Below are 22,475 nucleotides of genomic sequence, written 5' to 3'. Positions count from 1 at the left end.
GACATTGAAAGAGAACCACGATATAAAGACTGGCAGCAGCCGACTGTACAAGCACAGAAGCGTAGCGGCAGCTGCATCAGAAGTACAACAACTAGAATTTTCCGCACCAGCTCCGAAAGGCACAAGCTTTAACAAGGTGGAAACTAACATTACAAACATACTCAGTAGATTGCTCTAGTTCAGGTTCTTGACACTAACAGGCCTTAAACATTGTTCAACAGCGTTCCTCCGTCAGCATTGAACTGTTTGAGGGCTGCCACGCCGCCGCGAGCTATCAATGCCTCTTCCACAGCATTGACGTGGGCGCGGTCGGCCGACGAGGTGGTGGCGACGACAGAATGGGTGCGGGCGCGGGCGCCAGCGCGAAGAGATGCTGAAGGCCCTTGGCCACGCCAGAGCGCTCCAAGGATGTAGGCGTGCGGGCCGGCACGAACCTGGGCGTGTTCTCCGTCGAGGAGATGCAAAATCCCGGAGGCTTGTCCGGCGAACGGCGAGCGCATCCTGATGGGGCGCAAAAGCGAGGTCGGCGACGGCGAGCACATGAGGCGCGTGATCGAGCCCATCTTCTCCAGCATCGAGCTTCCAGACTTTCTCGACGCCGCCGAGGAGGGCAGCACGGACACAGGAGAGGCTGGAGATGGTGGCGGACAGGGCGGTGCTAGGTGCTCCCGCGAGAGCCGTCGATCAGAGCGTGGGGACGGCTTTCGAACCGTGCCACGCCCCCTGTGCTCCACATGCATGCCCAGCTCGAAGGAGCCAGCGGCCGTGGCCTCTGCGAGCCTGGCGTCGAGGGCGGCCAGGGCCGACGCACGAGCATCGACGGAGGCCTCCGTAGCCTCCATCAGCACGGGCTGAATGTTGTCCTTCCTGCTGTACGCCGCCGTGCGCGCCCAGGCGACACCTGTCCCTGCTCTCGCGGCGATCCCGCGCGTCCTGGCTGTCATGACCGTCACCATGGCCGTTGCCACGGCGGTTCCTAGACAGGCTGCGGCGCAGCGTGTCACGCCACTGGCCACTCGACCTGTCCCTGTCTCTGCCACCACGGTCGTCGTGGTCGCGCCGCCCACGGTGCTCTTCCTGGCGTGGCGGAGGGGACCTTGGCCGCTCCCTCGGAGCGCCGTCAACCTCTCCAAGCGTGAAAGGCAGCTCGTAGGGCGGAGGTGGGTTCCCGCGCTCGTCCGTAGAGGTGAAATCTTCGACCATGGAAAGGTGGATGAGGACGCGATGCCTGAGGCCACGCGCCGTGCTGCTCGCACCTGGCGGGACGCGCACCGGAAGAGTGACCCACTTGACCTTTGGGATGCACGAGGAGGTCGTATGTTGCTAAAGTATGTCCTTCAGATATGACTATAACTTGTTCTGCCATCTATGAAGGTTGAGAAAAATCAACTCGCCGATTACAGCCGAGTCAATATTGTGTCAGATAGAGAAAGCGAATTAGGTTAGATACTGTGCCAACCTATGGAGATTATCGTTTCTTTTATGTTAGGACATCTCCAACGGGTGACACGTACAAGATGTTGAAAATGGTCGAACGATTTGTGTTGTCCCGCGGACACGAAAATAATTGTATTTGACCGCGCGTCTGTTTGAGTCTGGGTATGCTTCAACGGGTGACCCATATTGCTTTTTCAATAAAATTTTCATTTAGGAAATAAAAGAGGAACAAGCCCTAGACTACTTGCCGCTCGACGGCTCGGCTCGTCGTTGCCTCCCTCCCTCCTCCACAGCTTCTCCGTCGCCCGCCGCTTCGTCCGTCGTGCGGCCGCTAGAGCTTGGTGGGCCGCCGCGTCCTCTAGCAGCCGCTGCCAAAACATCTCGTTGACGGCATCCTCGGCCTTCTTGAGCGTCTCGAAGGACTCGACTAAAGCCCTCTGCTCCTCCGCCCTCTCCTCCGGGTCAGGCCTGTCAGAGTCAGAGTCCCACTCGAATTCAGGGGAGTCGTCCTCTGCAGCCGCCGCCTCTCTGCTGCGTTCCTGCTCAGCGTCGAACTCCACGTGGGCCGCCCGCTCCTCCTCTGTTTTCTGCTCGGCGTCAGCCATGAACTTCGCATCCACATCCGCGTCGATGATGTTGTCAGCGCTTTCGTCGTTCTCCTCGTTGGAGCGGGGGAGGGGGGGTGTGCATTAATAGGTGGAGGCGCCGTAGGCTGGCCGCGTTCGATGCTGCTCATGGCAAAGGCGGAGGGCTGTGTGGAGGCGGCGCTACGGTGGAGGATATGGGACGGCTAGGGTTTGTTTTGGAAGGAGATGAGATGCATGCGCCCCTTTTTTATACACTCGGCGCGACCGCGCAGCGTTCGCGTAGACGCATCCGAGACGCATATTTGAACCGCATTTGAAGCAGACAGCCCGATCACTACGCGTCGAGCCGCTGGGGCCGGTTCCTGGCGCATTTTTCGACCGCGCGACCGCAAACGGTCGCTCAACATCCGTTTACATTGTCACGTTGGAGATGCCCTTACACAAAGATGATGGGCCAGTTTAAAAAAAAAGAAAAGCTGGTCAAAAACGACATCCGTTAAAGTAACCTGGAAAATCCGCCTCTTTGCTTATATCCGCATTCGTATTGCAGATGGTGAAGCTATGCAAGATGACCCTAAAGGCTAAAGAACAAAAAAAGTTATGCAAGCTCATAGATTGTGATGTAGTACTATGCTGATGATGCATACATACTCGTTAAGTGATGTTGGACGGCCACACCACGTGTGGTGGGCGTACAATGTTTCCGGTCACCAGATCTACTTTGACAAAGGAACACGATCTATGTGGACCTGGTGCACATGCTCTGGCCAGTTTTGATTTCTTGTGCACCAACCGCACCGGATTTACCGTGTAACCCTTCTCACATGAGTATTTTTTTTATGTGCGTTTGTCAAAAGGGATACTTTATCCCTCTCCTTATAGTACTATAAGTAGTGGGATAAATGAAGTACATGCTTCAAATTGCAAGAAAATATTGAAAGATTCAAACTCAAGTCAAACAATAGAAGTCCCAACGAGATACGCATCGTATCCAAGCGAGTTAATAGCATAAAACTGTCGTTTTATAGTTGAAAATTACTAAACACCCCCACTTTACGTTCGCGGAACAAAGAACCGCCATATTTTACCAAGTGTTTAGCAAAAACACTACGTGGGTTAAATGGGAATTGATGGTTAATCTGGCAGGTAGGACCCACTAGTCAGGGCTGAGGTGTCGTAATTTGGTGAGGCGGAGTGGGTCCCACATGTCAGGATAATAATTGTTTTTAGAAAGTGGTGGATCGGGTCCCACATGTGAGGTGAACTAGATCTCGCCGGCCTTTCTTCCCCAACGACCACCAATACCGTCTCCGGTACCCGAACAGCTGGAGCCCGTCTTCCCATGCACACCGCGCTCCGCTGCACGGCCTTCTCGTGTACGAGCACCTCCTTCGCACCCCTTCTCACGGTCGAGCATCGTCGTCGCGGCCTTACTTGTTGACCGTATGGCCAGTCATATCTCGAGCGCCGCCATGAATCCTCACCCAACACACACACCCCCGACCTCCACAGCGCGAGCGCCGCCTGCTTCACTCGCGCGCCGCCATGAATCCCCACCCGCCACGCCAGCTGATGCAAGGCTCCTGCCCATTGAGTGCATGCCGCCATTAATCCTGCCCCACCGAGTGCACGCCATCGTAAACCCCCCACCCACCGAGCACGCGCTATCGCTAACCACCCACCCACCACCTTCCCCGTCGATGGTCACCCCGAAATCATCCGTGAGCAGGAAGGCGTAGTGGTGATCCTCACCTCCAAGCTAGGAGCACAGTAGCGGTGCTCACTGGAGTTGCGGATTCGGTGGCATCCAAGGGATGCAGCGATGCAACGATAGGGTACCACTGACAGTGGTAGGAGTGGGCTACCGTCGGCGGTGATTGCCGCCTTGGATTGGAATGTAGGGGACGACCTCCCCACTTTTATTTCGTACTTTTTAATACGATCTTTAGATTTTTAAATATAGCTACCAAGGACCGAGTCCACATCAGCAAGTTCACTAGGCAGTGTTGCCACCTCAGCTCTGAGCCCCTGAGTAGTGGGTCTCACTCGTCAGATTCCCTATCAATTCACGTTTAGTGTTTTTTCGCTATAAATTTGGCAAAATATGCGGTTCTTTTGTTCCGCGAACATGAATTGGTGATGTTACTCTATTAATAACTCTATCCGAACATATGAGAGGAATTTAGTTTATTTTTCTTGAGCCGGATACATTGATTTGGCTTTACCACAAGGCATAGCAAACTGTGCCCGTGACGGGAGCTTGGCATCCTTTGCCGATAGCCAAAGTATAAATGCCAATGTCATGGGCATCCTTGTAATTGAGTTTTCGGTTGCGACTCTTCCTTTCTTGCCTCCCCGCGCTTTCTTTGTGCATCCCCACTATGACGTGACGTTGTCGTTGACTAAACAACGATGGTCCAGGCCTCCAACTTGTGGGCCGATATGGCTTGAAGATAGAATCTAGCTAGGTTTATACCACAAAAAGATAAGTATGTCAAGTCAATGGAATCATACGGAAAAGATCGTATGTATAGCAGCACACTTAGGAGTTTTTTTTTGGAGCAACCGGGCAGGAGCTCTGCCTATTCATTAAGAAGAGGGAAAATGACCAGTTTATAAGGAAAACTGGCCAAAAACCGATACAAACACGACACCAACGTGTCTGGTTTATAAGGAAAACCAGACAAGAAAAACGAACACGGCGCAGTTTTTCAGGAAAAACCGGCGAAAACCACACATGGCCACACAACCTAGCCGAACTAGGTATGGAGAGCCGCCGGAAGACACCAGCACAACGGCAACGGCGAGCACCGCGACTCCCCGGTCCACGTCCCTAGAAAGGAAGTCAGAGCCGAAGGAGACGGCTAGGCCTATCAAGTTTCGTGGGGAGAGACATGTCGCGAGAAGCAAGCCAGCGGCACTCGCGCACCGACGGAACCCGAAGAAGACGACCCAACCAGTAGCCCAAGCATCGCAAAGAGTCTCCCAATATTCCGAAAAATGACGCCTCCAAGGAGGTCACGACGTCCAAAGACGCCGCCGTCATCCAATCCGGCAAGCCGGATTTGAGTTTTCACCCGGAATGGTGGGTGAGGGGTGTCGAGACTCCACGACAACGCCTCCAAGGAGGAAGAACGACGCCCTCAGGCGCCGCCGTTGCCGGCACCGACCAAGTCGGGCAAGACTTTCGTCCGGAGACCCACGACCAGCACCTCCAGACCACAAACGAACGAGAGCCACCGGCAAGAGGGACGCCGCCCACGCCCCGGAAGCATGCCCTGCCGCCCACGCGGCCAGAGGCATGGCAGCAGCACCACCTTGAATCCCGGAGCCGCCGCTCCGGCCTCCCACGCGATAGGCCGGCACCTCACTCCAACCTACCGCCGTCCGCGAGACACCGAAGCCGGCGCCTCGCCCGCCGGATGCCGCGCCGCCGCGCGGCCATCCTCGCGTCGTGGCACACCTCCGCCACGGGCTGCGGGTGTCGGCCGGGGCCTCCGCGCCTCGGCTAACCTGCCACCCACGGTGGCCCTCCGCGAGCGGAACCAAACTCCGACGGATTCGGGCGCGAGCCCTCGATCCGCGGCCTCGCGCGACCTCGCGCCGAGGAGAAGCCGGCCGCCCAAACCCCTCCACCACCGCGTCCCCGGGGCCGCCGCCCCGGCCTACAAGCGCCCGGCGAGCTCCGGCCCGAGCGAGGCCCGGATCGGGCCCGCCCGGACCCGGATCGAGCCCGGCCGAAGCACCGAGCAGCAACCATGCGGAGGTGCCGACACCGCCGCCCGCCGCACGGCCCGGCTCGCCGACGCCGAAACTCCACTACCGACGCTAACCACCGCCGAGCGGCTGCCGCGCGAGGCGGAGCAGACGGAAGCGGGGCGCCGGCCAGCAACGCGTTCACCGCGGCTCTCCCCCAGCCACCTTCGGTGACGGGAGCCGCCGCCACCGCGGCGGGGCCAGCGGCAGCGGCGGGGCGAGGAGGAAGCCTGGGGGGGCGGCGGCGACGCGGGTGAGGCTCCCCCGAGTCGCCCGCTGCGGGCGACGCGAGAGCTTTGTTGGTAACAGTTGATAGTTTTGAAGCTAGGAGTTTTATTATTGTAGTAGTACAATGAAACCAAACGATTCAAATGAAAAGTCACAAAATTGCCAAAACGAGTTAATGATGACTTAGAACAACTCTAGCAGATCAACTAAACTGGTCAAACCCGTAAATTTCCGGGTGTTTATAGTTTTAGTCAAAAATATTCCTAGATTAGATATCGTAAACTAGTTGGACCTGTAATTTTTTTTGCAAGGTAGTGAGAGCCTACGCCCCGACCCGTGTATATGAGGTTTTAGAGGCCAAACTGAGTGAAATCCATAGGCCCATGTAGCTGGTCAAATCTCGTCGGAGCAGACGAGCCGCCGTACTTCCGCCGTGGAACTCACCGAAATTTGCCCGGAACTCGTCGAAATCCACTGAAATGGCCGGAATCGGACAACGCAAGCCGGAATCAAGCTCCATTGCGGAGGCGGGTTCGAGTAGGGCGGAGTGTGTTGGAGCAAGGCCGGACAGAGCTCGCCGGGAGGGTCGGAGGAGGGGCTGGGTGGGGCGGGCGTGACCGTGGTGCGACCGGGTCGAGGCGGGTTAGGGAGGACGTGGCCGGGCAGGGGCGGGGCGGTGCTCGGTTGGGACGGGGGTGAGCGCGGCGGGGCCGAGGAGGGGCGGCGCCGAGCTGGCCAAGAATGGGCGGGGCACGGCCAGACATGGGTTGAGCTTCGGTGGGAAGAACATTGGGGAGAAAAGGAAAGAAAAACTGATAGGAAGACCTTTTATTATATTTAAAAATATTTCATTTTACGGTTTTGGTATACCAGATCTGATTGGCCGTAGGCTGCGCGAGCATAGAATTCTCGTTTACCATGGCCTCTGTTTTCTTACCGCGGAATACAAAATCTGCTAAAGTTGCTCTTAGATTTTTTCGAGGTTTAAGTTGCTGTTAGATTAAACAAAGTAAACGAGTTGAGCTTAGAACGAGTCGAGCAGCACTAGTTTTTGGACTTAATTTCGACGTGGCACAGAAGGCACGAAAATGCTCACCGCCGGCCTCCTCAGTATCACCGTCGCTAGAGAAGCTCGCGCGAGCAGACGCGCACCGCGAGATGTAACTTAGGCGACGCTGAGCAAGGGTGGGTACTGGGTAGTAAAGCTGTAAATCCCAGGGTAGTAAAAGTAAACGTGGGCACAGATTTTGTTGTTTCCTTTTTCGTAGAGACACCCGGAGGAACCAGACTCAGGGTGGGACCCATTTGCCGAGTCAGATGGCACGATTGTGTGTCACGTCACGACTTCTGCGGGAATTGCAGGCCATAAAGGTTTTCATCACCCTTATGATACACGCGTGGACCTAGCTCGCTGGACCCCTTCGTTTCCGTTCTGGTCTCAACAGCGAAGTACTCGTACACCCGGTGCACCGGCGTACCGCCCCCTACTCCCCTCGCATGCAGTTTACATTTTTTCCATAGTATACGTCTGCGATTTTTTATGTTAACCTAACTAAACAAAGCCGGAATCCCCATCACGCTCCTTCCTCTGCAACCCTATCCGCCGGTGCCTCGCCTCCGGGCCGCCGCTGCAGCCCCAATCCCTACACCGCACCCCACTCCGACGAGGTGACCTCGGCGGTGCGGTTGACGCACTCGGGCGAGATTTTGGTGCTCGGGGCGCAAGTTCCACAGGCTTCGGCGCCGGCTGTGGCCGGAGGAAGAGCCATCGAGCGCCGGTCAATTCTTTGGAATTTAACCATGGCTGAGAGGGTGCCATGATAGCTAGCATCCACAGATAGTCTCTGTCGACGTCTGATGACAAACTCTGGTGAGTTCACCTGCCGATGGGATGTTTCTTCCGTCGCCTCCGGGAGGCCAGTGGCAGTTGCCATAGACTCCCGGTTCTATAGTTCCCTCCGATCTACCGGAGGAGGATCCTGCCGCAGCTTGGACCACGATGGATTGGAAGGTACCGGTGGGTTACTCAGATCTGTCAAGAGAGAGATGTGCAGGTTTCCACTGCTAGATCGAAGAGGCTACACTTTGATGTCCTCGGCAGATGCCTATGTCTGTTCGCTCGACAGGTGGGCTTAGCTGAAAATAAGCCATAAGTCAGCTCAGATGGGGTGATACAGGATGACTGCTTTGGCTTGCAAGATATTCAGTTGGAGCAGGCAAGTGAGGTCCAAAATGGTTGCCTGAGTCCCGAGGAGATTGATATTTCACTTGGAGGCTAGGTACGATTTTTATAAAATAGCACAAGGGCGAGATCTGTGGTTCTCAAGATAGTTTGATAAGATGATGCCTTACATATATGTTTTATCGTTGTTCAGGTAACCAGAATTGACGGTGTCATTTTACGGCTATTTTATATAATTAATTCATATGTCTGTCATCGAAAATTTAGTTGTATTTGTTTTATATGTCCATGATCTTGTCAATAGACATCGTTGGACAAGATCATGACCTGTGCATTTTATTAAAATAACTAGCAAAAGGGATCACATAACTATCATAGAAACGTATATGTTATACATGTTTTATGAATCTACATCACTGAAAATTACACAACACATTTCGACAATCGTGAACTGAGCCTTGGTATACATTGCTGTACAAGATGATATGTGCTATCACGGTAACTAGTTAACCACATAATATGTGCTATTGTACAATTAAAACATAATTTTCATGTCGTACATGTCTTTATGTTATAATTCCATACTCACAGAAAAGTAAATTTTATGCATTATTCTCTTAATTGCAGGGGCATGCTATGTGTTATTGAAATAACTAGCAAAAAGTATCACATAACTATCATAAAAACGACTGCAATATTCATTATGAACCTAACTGTATATGTTATACATGTTTTATGAATCTACATCACTGAAAATTACACAACACAGTTCAACAACCGTGAACTGAGCGTTGGTATACATTGCTGTACAAGATGATATGTGCTATCACGGTAACTAGTATAAGTAACCACATAATACTGTTACAATTAAAACATAATTTTTCATGTCGTACATGTCTTTATCTTATAATTCCATATTCACATAAAAGTAAATTTTGTTACGAAAACTTAATTGAATATTTTGTACATGTCTTGTGATTCTACATCGTGGGAGATATAAGTTCTGTGTATCATTATATGCTATCATATTTATCATTAGGTATAGATATAAGTTTTAGTACATGTTTATGCGTTATTTAATAATTTTGTTGTTATTGTGCCACTATCATAATAGTTATAATAATCAATAATTAATTATTGAAAATTCGAGGGTATCTTTTGTTTGCCGGATTCTTAAACGTACGAATACGAAAAACATAGGAGTATGTGCAAAATTTATCAGAGAACACATGGTTTCGTAAACTTGTCTAATTGGTTCACACGCATAGAAAAACAGCAAAACACTGGATTTCCAATGAACACATCAAATCGTAGTGTCACCCCGACCTCCTGACCTGGGCGCCGCACGCTGCCACACTGCACCAGATTGCCCCGCAGGTCATCGGAAGTTGAGGACTCGAGGTCTCGAGGAAGCCAATACACTCTGCAATCTAGTTCATTAAAGATTAAACAGGCCAAATAGAACTACAGAAGCATAGAAATATAGATTGCAGATTGTAGAACACCTTTTGATTGAATTGGATTAATCGCTATCCACTGGGTTGAATATCAGTAATGTCTTGTTACTTCCTCTTCTTTCAGTTCAGCAATGGCCAGCACCGGTAGGACTGGTGGTTCTGGATTTGGAAGCGGCACTGGCAACTCGAATTCGGGCAGCCCTGCTTTAGGTGGAACACAAAGTGCAGTCCAGATGTTGAATGCTATTCATGCGATTCCTCTAAACGATGATCCGAAGTGGCCGCTATGGAGGTATGTGCAGAAAGTCGCCAAGACCGGTGGAGGGCAAGGCGTCAATGCAAAAATCATATGTAGGCTTTGTCCCGTGATATTACTGGGAGCTACTCAAGAGTGATAAAACATCTTTTGAAGTTGGGAAATGGTGGAGTGAACATTGTCCGGAAGTTACCATTGATGTTTTAATTCAGCTCAAAGGTGAACAAGACAAGGCTGATGCAAGTAGCCACATGCCTAACAACATTTTCCTACCGACTGATAGGAATGGGCGTGGGAGGAAGAGAAAGGCATAAGCTATTGAAGAATGCTTCGATGTCGATTCTTGCAGAAAGCTGGATGCTTTGATTGCAAGGATGTTCTATACTGCAGGTAAATTTTTATAATTGTTCAACATGTTTCATTTACCGTTTTAGTGTTTTACCTGGATGCATTTGATCAATTCCTAGTTTTCGTTGTATTTGTTGTAGGTCTGCCTTTCAATCTTGCAAGAACCTGGCTATGTCCATCCAAGCTAGAACAAGATCAGAACCAGCCTTCTTGTGCAAGAGAAGACACATGTTGAATGATTGCTGCAGCCAATCAAGTCAACATTGAGCAACGAAGTTGTGAGTATTGTGTCAGATGGGTGGTCTGATCTTCAAAGACAGCCTCTCTTAAATTGTATGGCTGTAACAGAAGATAGGCCCATGTTTTTAAGAGCAATCAACACTGAGGGAGACATAAAGAGCAAGGAGTACATCTTTCAGAGGCTATTAGAAACTATTTATTTTATTGGAGCAGAGAATGTTGTACAAGTGGTCACTCATAATGCATCAAACTGCAGAGGGTGCGGGGCAGATGATGGAGCAAACGTACCCTCATATATTCTGGACTCCATACGTCGTCTGTACTTTGGACCTCGCGTTGAAGAGCATATAGGTGCAGCCTGGAATGAGGAAGACCTGGAGTATGAATTCTGCAACTTGGTCAGCGAGGTTTCATTGGATGCGCAGCATATCCGGAACTTCATAATGAATCACTCTATGAGGTTGTCTATGTTCAACGAGTGTAGCTAGCTGAAACTTCTTGCTATTGCTGAAACAAGATCTGCCTCTTAGATTGGTACGCTGAAAAGGTTCCATGAGATCAAAGAAGCTCTTTGTTGGTTGTGAGCACCAAGTGGTCTGATTATAGAGATGACAATCAAGGTAGAGAACAGTTCGTGAAAGAGAAGGTTCTTAATGATTTGTGGTGGGATAAAGTGAAGTATATTATTGATTTCAGCAACCCCGTCTATTCTATGATACGTACAGCTGATACGGATGGGAATTCATGGTAACTCTGCCCTAGAGCTAGAAAAATTGGCACTAAAATTGCTTGGCCAGCCATCGTCTTCTTGTGCTGAAAGAAATTGGAGCACGTACGGTCCCATACATAGTACAGCAAGAAACAGGTCCTCTATTCTACTTAAGTTATTAGTTTCTTGCTTTTACCACCTACTTGGAAGATCAGGAACTGGAGTTCCATTTAATTTCTTGTAAGATGAACCCTGAACGTGCTGAAGATTTTATCTTTGTGCATTAAAACTTGTCTTATTTAAAGGAAATCTGCAGAGTATTCAAGTGGCCTAACACGATTTTGGAACATTGGAGGAGACACCCACGATATATTTGATGTTGGTGCATTTTTTTTTCAACAAGTTGTGCTCTCACTAGATGAACCAGAGCTATAGGCACTGCTAGATGATCTTGAAGCCTTGGAGATGGAGAATGAAGCTCACTAGATGAACCAGAGCTAGAGGCCGTGCTAGATGATCTTGAAGACTTGGAGGAAGGTGTGGAATAATTATTCAAAGTTCAAACTTGCCAAGTTGTGATTCATATGGTGTTATTTTGTCATGTCATGTCATGTATCTACTGAATTCATACTGTCTTATTAGCTCGTTTTATTTGTTGGGTGCACTATTGCAGTGTTGGGAATTGTTTGCGAAATTGTTGTCAGATTATCAAGTTATGTGCTATCTACTATCAAATTGTTTTTGTGATGCAATTGTCCTTTGATCTTGCTGATGTTTGGGATATGGAGGCATAGAGGAAACGTGCAAAGAGCTAGAATGGAAATAGTTGCAAACTAAAAATATAAGCATGATGCATCTTACCAGTTTGCTGTCATCCTTTTTTATTATACTAATTTACTAAATTGTTATTTGACAGCTAGGTGGAGAAGAGTGGGGCTGCACTGCTGCAGTTGACAAGCTTATTTTTGGCAAGCAACCATGTCACGGTTCTCCTGTGCCCCTATATAATAATTCTCATTCTTGTGAAAAAATCAGTAATTTGTATATTTATTAATGTTCATTCTATATACACAAAAGTATCCCCATATCCATGTTTTCGGAAAATCACCGTATAGCGGTATCCGTATCCGGGCAACATAGCTTCCAAGTTCACATTATATGCATGGAGTGTTCTAGTCAACTGAAAACAATACAGAGGTGCAGGAGGGTGTCCTAGCCGATAGTACAATTTTATTTCCTTTTCTCATTTTACATTGAAATCTCTATTTATAAAATTATCCTGCAGGTCAGCATGTCGCATGATAGCGTTCTCTCTTCATCACCTGAAAATATGTAAGACTAGAGAAGGTATGCTCAATATCATTGTTGAAGATCCTTTCCACATTGTTTGCTTTGATTTTTGGTGATAGATCTATTAGTGTCATAGACAGTTGGACTTCGAAACAAACTAGGAAGCCTCTGCCTTAGATTTTCAACACGCAAAAGCAATTGAGTGTCCCACAAACCACCCTGTTTTCTTCAAGTCATCTAGACCGTCCATACACATTCAAGTCAGCCAGAGTCCACGGACTAGATGGGCGAGCAGAATTAGTTCAGGACCCCACATGTTTCTAAGTAGCTGTCACTGTAGCTTCTGTGCCCCTCCTACGATTCTCTCTCCATTGCGCTTTGACGACAACACTTTCCCTTAAATCTTATGAAGACACCTTTCCCAAGTTAGAACACCAAAAGTTAATGTTCAGCCAAGCACTGCGTGAGCTGGAAAGGGTCAATTTTTCAAGAGATGAAATGAAGAATATCATGAAAGTGTATGGTAAATTCCTATCAGATTCAGGAAATTTTGTCTACAAGAATGTGAGTAACGACGACAACATTAAGATGGGATATGTGTACTTTGAAGCAGGATAAAATCAAAATGGAAACAATGGTAGATAAGATCATACAATATTAAAAAAAACACTTTTTTTGTGGCTTAGATTTCATAAAAAATAGATGACATAGTGAATAAGATTGGAAGTTATGGTTTCCTGACAGACTCTGCAGATATATAGGCTGTGTGACTCTCAAGCAGTATAAAATCGAAATGGAGGCAGTGGTAGATAAGATTATAAAATATTTTTAGGAAAACACTTCTCTGTGGCTTATATTTCAGAGAAAATAGATAATATAGTAAATAAGAGTGGAAGTTATGGTTTCCTGACAGACTGCAAAGATATATAGGCTGTGTCCTTCCAGACACCTTGCACTAAACTAGGAGTCCAGAAACCAGAACATGATCTGATGAGAGTGCAGATGCACCAAAAGCTTGCATCATATCAAAAGGAATATGGCAGCATCCAAAACATATGAATTAACCCTCCATATTGAAATTACAGAAAGCACTGGAGTTAATAAGGTAAACTGGTTCATAGGACATATGCACTTGCAATAGCTAGACAATAGAAATGCTGAGTTCACAACAGGAGGCGTTTAACAGTTTATAGCACATAGTCTCCTGCTATCTTATTTAATTTCCTGTCCTTCATTGCGTTCGTCACTGTCCCATTGTTTTCCTTATTGGGCTCCAAGCTCACTGCAAAGCAGAAGAATTTTCTTTTAGTAAAACTAGATTGACAAGCAGAAGAATTTTCTTTAAGTGAAACTAGACTCAGAATAGAAATGTGAAGCATGGTTAATTCACATCCTGGAGTTTTAACTAGCAATATTTGTCGCTGTAAATTCTGTACTACCAACTGTAATGCATGTCGCATTCTATCAACAGGCCTTAGGAAATTACTATATTTTTTTTTGTCTTGCTTGATTATGGATGCATAAGTACACAATTCTTCATTGTCATGCTATACACGCTATACAGGTTATTCTTGATTGTCAACCCAGCTTGATTCTAGTACGGCTCTATGAAATGTGGGTTTCAGGTATGGCATAAATTATTTTTATTTTATACTGTTTTATGTTTCCTCAACCATCAATGGAGGTAACACAGAAACCTAATTTGTAAGAGTAACTTTGGTGGGTTCAGCTCCCGGGCCGCTCGCGCGGGCGGCTCCGGAGCCTCAGGAAACCCTAGCCTCCGACCCCCCCAAGATCCCATCTTCCCGGCCGCTGCCACCGCCGCCGGCGGTGGCGGCCCAACCCGGCCGTCAAAGGCGGCGGGTGAAGGACGGCGCGCCCCGACGGGCTCCCTTCGCGCGGAGGGGGACGTCTCCAGGGCGGCGCGGAGGCTGCGCGTGGAGGAGAGGAGTGGCTCGCCGGCCTTGGCGAGGAAGCGCGGAGGAGAGGAGGGGCCCGACGGAGGCCGTTGCAGTGGAGGCGAAGTGCGGAGGCCGGCGCGTGGATGGGGTCGGGTGCGGGACGCGGGTCCAAGCCCTGCAGGCGGCAGCGGAGTGCAGCGCGGCCAGAGGAGTTCCTGGCCTGCGGCCGGCCGCCTGAGGGTTGAAGACGAGCGGTGGCGCCCACCCAGTGGCGCCGGCGACGAGGGTGCAGCCGAGGCGCGGGGGCCCGATCTGGGCCTTCTTGGGCCAGATCTGGGTTTCCAGGGCCGGTATGGCAGTCAGCCAAGAGTGGCCGACAGCCATGCGCGAGCGGCCCGACGTGCTGGAGGTGGGCTGCTGCGGTTCTTCGTCGAGCTGGAGATTGGAGGTGGAGTTGTGCGCTTCTTCGTTGTGCTGGAAGCCGGTGGTCCACCAGGCTATGGCGGCGAGGACGAAGTGCTGCGACGACGGCGGTGTGGACAACAAGTTCGGCTGGCCCAATTAGGCGGGATGCGTGGGCAGTGTGCGGCAACACGGACGAAAGTCTAGCCCGACTTCTGTCGGTGCCGACGGCGATGGCGCCTGTGGGCGTCATTCCCCTTCTTGGAGGCGTCGTCGAGTATGCCGGCACTTCCCTGTTTCCGCTTTGATCGGGTGGTGTCTCCGGGCGAAAGCTTAGGTTCGGAGTGAATCGGCGCATTGGCGGCATCTCGATGTCGTCCCTCTGTTGGGAGCATTGCGTTTTGGAGACATGGACCGCTGTTTCTCGTTGCGCCCCTCCGGTGTTTGTTGTTGTCCAACCTTGAACGTCCGGGGCACTATGTACGACATCATCGGAGAATCCAAGTCGATGCCTTTCTCAGGACCGACCAAGTCCCGCCATCTTCTACTTTGGTGGTGCGTTGGCAAGGAGAGTTCAGGTGAAGCTGTTGATCTTTGGAGGTTACCGGAGTGGTTCGAGACGTGGCTTTGATGTTCTGTTTTGGATAGGCTTTTTGTGTCGTTGTTGTAGTTTTGGTGGTGGCTGTCTTCGGACTAGCCGGTGTGGAGTGGAGTGAGTTCGTACTACGCTCGTTGTTTGCAGCGAGTTGTAGTCTTCTTGTATTCTATATTCTGCCTTCTATAAAGATATGGTACGCCTCGGCGTACTCTCGAAAAAAGAAGAAGAGTAACTTTGGTGCAAATGGACGCATTTCAATTATAATTTATAAGGGTAAGCGAAGCTTTAACATTGGGAACACATATTTCACTATATAAACTGAATACTGTAACTGTTTGCTGGATCAATATACAGGTAAACCAAGCTTGATAAAGGAATATAGCAGCTAATCGAGATGCAAATGGGGCAGTGTTATTACCCTGCAATTAGAAGTTAGGCCAAGCTTTTAACATTGGGAACGAACATTTCACTATATCCTTGAGACTGAAATACTGTAATTGTTTGCAGGATCAGTATTCACAGGTAAACAAAGATTTACAAAGGAATATAGCTGCTAATCGAGATGCAAATGGAGCAATGAGGATGGAGATAGCTATTATGGAGACAGGATTTAATATGCCTCATTTATTATCAGATTGCTCTGTGTATTTCAAACATTAATCTGCCACCTTTACTAATGATATATAATGGTCGTTTTAGCCCCTGCAGTTGATAGTGCTGCAGAATACTCTGAATCTTAAATTGTCTGTCGAATTCAAGTACATCACTGATGCCCCCCACTGCGTCAATTCTACGCCCCACCCTTCTGGAACAGAAATTTAACCCAACCCTAATCAGAGGTGATGAGTATACAACGGGATCCCTTCCGAACCTATCTTAAATCTGCATGTGATTCGCGCACCAACCCTTCTAGCAATCAACTTCAATCCCGCTAACCAGAGGTGGGTAGCGTAATTACCTGCCGGTCCTTATTTCCCCTTGGGCTTGCCCGAGCACTGCAGGGAATGACCGGATCCCCCGGCGATTGATGTCTTGACGATTTGCCCACACACCGGGCACTTCCAGTTCACGCCGTCAGACGGCTGCGGCTTGGCTACCTTCCCTTTGGGCATGTTCTCAGACGAGGCAGCAGTGGCGGCGGCTGGGGCTGTGGAGATTTTGGATCTCGCTCGCTCTCTCCGGTGTGCAAACCTAATCGTGCTAGAGACCTCTGGACTCTGGTAGAAGAGAGTAAATTACATATAGGTACCACTTTTGGGGCAACGGTTACGAGTTGGTACCATCTTTGGTAATTTTAACAAGTAAATACAACTTACGGGCAGCTTGTAACAGATAGAGCAATTTTAAGGTTGATACCGGTTTAACCGCGCGGGCCACTTGTCAGAGCAAACGGCCGTCCGACAGCCGTTAGGTTTCCTTCCTAATTCTTTTTCTTCCTTTTTTTCCTCGCGTTGACCCGATCCGTGCGGGAGTCAGAGCAGCAGCCAGCTCGTCGGCACCCACATCTTTCCTATCCCCGAGCTCGCCTACGCCCGCGGCCGTCCCTGGCAGGCGCTCCGATCTTGGTAGGAGGCCATGTATCCCGCGCCGCCGCGTCCACCATTGCATCCTCCCGACGCGGTCATGTCGTGTCTGCCGTCCACGGCGGCAGCAGGGCGAGCCAACTTCTGGCGCTGAGGGCCTGGTGGTGCAGAAGGTGAGAGCAGCGGCCGCCTCGACGACGACGATGGTGTGCACGGTCACGACGGCCACGGCAGACGGCCTGCATAGCACTGCGTCAGATACCCAAATTGCCGGCACAAAAAAGTGCCGGCAAAGGCACCAAAAGTGCCGGTAAAGATTTTTCAAGGCACAAAAAAAAGTGCTACGTTTATTCCAGTCGAGGTAGGTCTTTGCCGGCATTTTTCAAAAAATGCCACCATATGTATTTTAAGGCACTTCCAGAAATGCCACCATTCACTATTTCAGGCACTTTTAAATATGCCGCGGAATCTTTTTGCTGGCACTTTCCAAAGATGCCATGAAATTTTATTGCCGGCACTTTTGAAAGATGACATAGAATCTTTTTGCTGGCACTTTTTAAAATGCCATGAAATTGTTTTGCCAGCACTTTTAAAAGATGTTGTGGAATTTTTTTTCTGGCACTTTTTAATGACTCATTTAAATCCGACATGATCATGCATTAAAATGCACAGCATCCCAAATTACAGGATCCCAAATTTGGAATCAATATATGCAGTTATCATGGTGTTGAGACCAACAGGCCTGAAACCAACATTTGGAACCTTGTCCGAAAACAATATCTAGAACATGCTCTAGTACCTCAGCTGTTAAAATTACACTGAATTCCACAAAGTAATAACAACGATAGCAATTGTGGTACATTCCCTTCTTCCTAGCGTCACCTATATCTCACCCAGCTGCTCCCCGGCAGCACGACGACGCCGCACCAAGCAGAGGATCACTGATCGACGGCCCTCAGTAGAGTAGCACGCTGGCCTCCACCCAACATCAGCTCGCTGGTCGCCGCCCCCTTGATCCTACTTTCCCGGGGGCCACCACCGACGCGCCTCCCTTTTTTCTCATTATTCCTGATATGAAACTTGCAGTTATTGACTCATGGTTCTTCAGACCTGAATTTCAGTCCACCTGATGGCATCATACATGAAGAAAATCAAAATGAAGGTACAATCCAAATTTATCTACTGTAGTTTCTCTGAATTTCATCTGAATTTATTCAGTAGACAAGTTCCAGATTGTTTTGCTTTCCTTTCTCTGAATTTATTTAGTAGACAAGTTCCAGAATACTGCTAGAATGAATAAATCATGTTCTCTAAATTGATATTATCAAAAAGCCAAAAAATGGAGGTACTCAATAAAGGAGAAGGAAATGTTGATGGAAAAAAATCATCTCTACTGTCATGTGCTAAATGGTCTCTGAATCTCAGTATTCATAGTGAATATGTATATAAATTCAGAGAAAGTTCATAGAATAGAATGATCAAGCTACTGCAGATGGAATGATCAAGATAGTGTACAATACAGACAGTAGGCATGTGCATCGGTGCATGAGTATTTAAGCACCATCATGAAAATTATTTGGAAACCAATACATGAGTAGTTAAGCACCATCACGAAAATGCCCACATTAGTAAGCCATGATAGTGTCAGAGGCCTCAAAAACAGATGACGCACCAGGCATGTGAAGGGAACATGAGGTGCCATATTAGTAATTTCTACATATGTAAACCAACGACCTTATGTTCCAAAAGATTCACTTGGAACACTTGGGAAAATTTGCGACTGCTTTCTTGTCACTATCTGTCAATCAACATTGTTCTGGCCTCTAATAAGAAAACATCATACTGAATTCAAATAAGAAACCATTGTACTGACCTCTTGAGTAAATGAATCGAACCTGAATATCTTAAATAATTCATCAATCTCAGAATCGCCGGGAAACAGTGGCTTCTGCTTCACCATTTCTGCAAAATACTTCCCATAGACATGCCTTGTGAGTTGATGTGCCATGGTGTTGTTTGATACAAGAACAATGAGCCTGTTTAGATGCAAAATCATATGTAGTACATACTAAGATGCAAAATTGTATACTAAGATCCTGCCAAAAGGCGACGTGGTACTGGAACAGTTCTCAATGCGCTTGTAAACGAGTAATAGAAGAAAAATACCTCTTGAGTAAATGTACGAACAGGGATTCCAAATGCCCTGGCTAAACCAAAGTCTGCAAGCTTCAATGCGTTAGTACGCCGATCTATCGATAGATTCTGAGGTTTCAAATCTCGATGAAGAACTCTATGAGAATGACAATAAGCAACGCCGCAGAGTATCTGATAGAGATGACTGGAGAAAGAAGAAAACAGTCACATACTTACATACCAAGATGCAACCAGAAGAAGCTAATGCATTTTGAGTCAAATAAATATGCTAGGAATGAAGGCATAAAGACAGTACAATAGAATGTAATGCTTGCACTCATGCTATCTTTATTGCTCTTTGTATACAGTACAAGCCACTTATTAAAAAACAATGTTGCATGAACTTCATGTTTATATACAGTTCGGTTGATCTAAAATATATTGCTACAACGCATACTGTAAGCAAACTCTAACATGACCTGCAGAACCATATGCCAAGGAACAGGTAATACTGATCAGTAATCAGAAAATAACAGCATGTCAAGAAATGCACCAACTACTTTGACCCAAAAGACCACAGCTCATGGCTGTCAGAAGTGGTAGTTGAAGGAAATAGTGCCAGCTCTGTGTGCAGTAACTAGTTACACAAAGACAACGAACGTGACAGAAACGGTACCCACATGGCGTTCATACAGCACTGGGGTGATGGTAGTGGTACCACACTGCCAATCATTTAGAGCAACAAAGCTACCACTAACAGCGAAGCCATGTTTTATTTACAGCTTGCAGGAGTTACTGTAGAGCAAAGAGCGATGTACAGTACATCTAATGTGAGGAGGAGATAGCCTCTGTTGGCCAGCTATCCATATTCAGAACTAGAGTCCGAGGCAGTCTTAAAAGGCAACACACTGGTTAATTGTTCCTATAGTGTATCGATGTTACTGAGTCATCTCAGGGTTAAAAGAATTAAGAATCCCAATGTTCGCTTTGAGAAGTCAGAAATTCCCAGATTGAGGAGATAAAATAGAGAAAGATTACACCGGTTATTTCGGCGGCCAAGTTTATAACAGTGAAGATACTCAGATGCAACAAGTTGTCAAGTTCATCTATCATAAATATCAGTGGCATTCAGGTGCAACAAGTTGTCAAGTTAAACAGTGAACAGCACAGGGCAATACAGACATGGGTACTTTTCCCCAACTGTGCATACTGGTTTACGCTAAGTGTGGCCCTAGTGAACAACAAAATGGGCAGTGTTCTACCATATAAACCACAATGACAGAAGAAGACGGGTAAATACACCATATATGGAGCGCATGAGACGTAACATGGGTTCCGCTTCAGTCTTGTTTTTAATCAATCATTGTACAGAATGTGAGAGCTAAAAATTCTTTTGCATGAAATGAGAAGGCCATGGACTGAAATTGTGGTCTACTACAAGTCTACAACCAAGAACCTATTCTTTATTAATATTACTTATCCTGCTGAACACTCATCAGTGTTCTGTCACAAGCTCTTCCCAACACTAGAGAGTTGAGTTGTACAACCCATATGGAATCATTGATCAACACAGGGTCAAGCGAGTGTAAGGTCTAACTATACATGGAAAGCAGTAGAAGCAAGTCACAGTGGCGCACATTACTACTTGCTCACCTTGATCAAAGCAGGGCTCTTGGCAAACTCTGGAGAAGAATCCATGAACTTCTTGAGGTCCAGATCCAGGTACTAAAAAACGAGCCATATGCGCTTCTCGCTGTGGAACACATAGTGTAGCCTGCAAGCAAAAAAATGAGTAGAGCTTCTGAGCACAGCAGCCCCGGCGGGTGTGGCGGCGCAGGGGCGCGGGCAGAGAGAATGGGGATCCACGAGAAGGGCTGGGGCGTTGGGTGAGAGTTGCGTTAGCTCCAGACCTTTCTCGGTGCTCGATGCGAATCGCTAGTTGTCGACGAGAGGGCGGCCACTACGGGTTGCAGCGCAGCGTCGTGGGAGGACTCGGGGGAGCAGCGGCGCGGAACCACGGCGGCGACCGTGACGAACCCCACGGCTAGGGTTAGCCGCGCCGTCGTGCGTAGGGATCCGGTGTAGGGAGCCGCGGCGTGGAGCAGTTCGTCTTCGGGTTGTACGGCCCAGCCCCCGCCGCGCGGCCAGTGGGGGACGCCGGGGTAGGGCTAGGGGCGGGTTTAGGCTGCGGCGAGGCGCCATCCCCGCGGCTGCCGCTGCCGCCGCTGTTCCGCTCCCCGAGAACCTTCTTCCTCTGCGGGGACGCGGACTCGGGGTGGCGTTCTCGTCGGCCTTCACGGCTCTGGGCGCCTTCGCCGTCGACATCTCCCTGGGGTTTCGTCCAGGGAAACCTGCGCGTGTGAACGGACGGAGCGATTAAGGAAGGGGGGAAGCTTGGGGGAGATCGTATCGGATCCCTACTTACCATGTGGAGCAACTCGCTTGGGCAAAATCCATGGCGGGCGGCGAGATCGGGCTCGAATCGTCAGCGCTGGTGGCGTGAACCGAGCAGGAAAGGGAGGGGGTCCGCGGAGGAAGGGCAGGTCAGGGCAAGTAAATTTTGCATTTAGACCCTTTAAAAAATAACTGCGGGGTGGGGAAAATGCCGGCACTTTTTTCCGAATGCCAGTAATAAGCAACATTACAGGCACTTTTGAAAAAACTGCCGTGAAAATACCAGCACTTTGGTAAAATGCCAGTAATAAGCAATAATGCAGGCACTTTTCTAAAACTGCCACGAAAAAAATATACCGGCACTTTAGTAAAATGCCAATAATAATCTAATATTAATGGCACTATCTAAAAAATGCCAATAATTAGATGGTAATTTGAGGCACTGATCAAAAAGTGCCGCTAAACAGTAGCTTTAGTGGCATATCTACAATGTGCCGGCAAGAAAAGTGCCGGCAATACCGGCCTGTGAGGTAGTGTAGTGAGCACGCCGGAGTTGAACCCGGCGGCGGCGCGGAAGTCCTCGGTGGGCCGCACCGTGTACGACTCCTTGCCGACGCAGGCCGCCTCGAACACCGCCAGCGCGGCCTCGGACTCGCCCTCGTACGCGACGCCCATGGCTCTCCCTGGCATGACCGCTGTTCGCGCCGTCCCCACCGAGCTGGCGCCGTTCTCATCCGAGCGCGCGCAAGCAGCAACGTATGCAACGGCAGCCTCGGCCATGCGCGCGTGTGCAGCAACATCAGCTCGCGGCGGAACGTGGAAGCAAGCGGCCCAAAGTGTTCTCCCGCGACATACGTCCGCTCGCACCGGCACCAACGCCCGCTCGCACGCGCACGGCGGCAGCGCCGCTCGGCCGAGCCGCGGCCTGCACGTTCTGTGCCTCGCCCGCACACGCAGCAGCCGCGCACACAAAAGCAGCTATCAGGCAACAAGCAGCGTGCAACGCAATGCCAAAAGCAGCCAGCGAGCATCAA

At 49.0% G+C, this 22,475-nt stretch overlaps 2 long non-coding RNA genes across 19 annotated transcripts; one reads left to right on the top strand and one right to left on the bottom strand.

The window, feature by feature from the left end:
• Positions 1-7,585: 7,585 nt before the first annotated feature.
• LOC124654363 lies at positions 7,586-16,098 on the top strand. Of its 14 annotated transcripts, none has more exons than XR_006988316.1 (7): positions 7,586-8,383; positions 9,772-10,293; positions 10,392-11,737; positions 12,117-12,186; positions 12,486-12,547; positions 14,055-14,115; positions 15,746-16,098. It is a non-coding gene; the product is annotated as an uncharacterized LOC124654363 (long non-coding RNA). The 14 variants fall into 14 exon arrangements; XR_006988312.1 differs by having other exon boundaries at positions 12,117-12,397; XR_006988317.1 differs by having other exon boundaries at positions 10,392-11,356; positions 11,517-11,737; positions 12,117-14,115.
• A 1,452-nt stretch (positions 16,099-17,550) lies between these two features.
• LOC124654013 lies at positions 17,551-21,078 on the bottom strand. Of its 5 annotated transcripts, XR_006988135.1 has the most exons (5): positions 20,958-21,078; positions 20,701-20,821; positions 19,081-19,252; positions 18,788-18,886; positions 17,551-18,040 (listed from the first exon to the last, which is right to left on the bottom strand). It is a non-coding gene; the product is annotated as an uncharacterized LOC124654013 (long non-coding RNA). The 5 variants fall into 5 exon arrangements; XR_006988132.1 differs by having other exon boundaries at positions 18,788-19,252; XR_006988133.1 differs by having other exon boundaries at positions 17,551-18,950.
• Between the last annotated feature and the right edge of the window lie 1,397 nt (positions 21,079-22,475).

Source organism: Lolium rigidum, chromosome 5 (genome assembly GCF_022539505.1).
Source record: "Lolium rigidum isolate FL_2022 chromosome 5, APGP_CSIRO_Lrig_0.1, whole genome shotgun sequence".
Classification (NCBI taxonomy): domain Eukaryota; kingdom Viridiplantae; phylum Streptophyta; class Magnoliopsida; order Poales; family Poaceae; genus Lolium; species Lolium rigidum.
The sequence above is the reverse complement of the archived record's forward strand: the minus strand, read 5'-3'. Positions and strand labels throughout refer to the sequence as shown.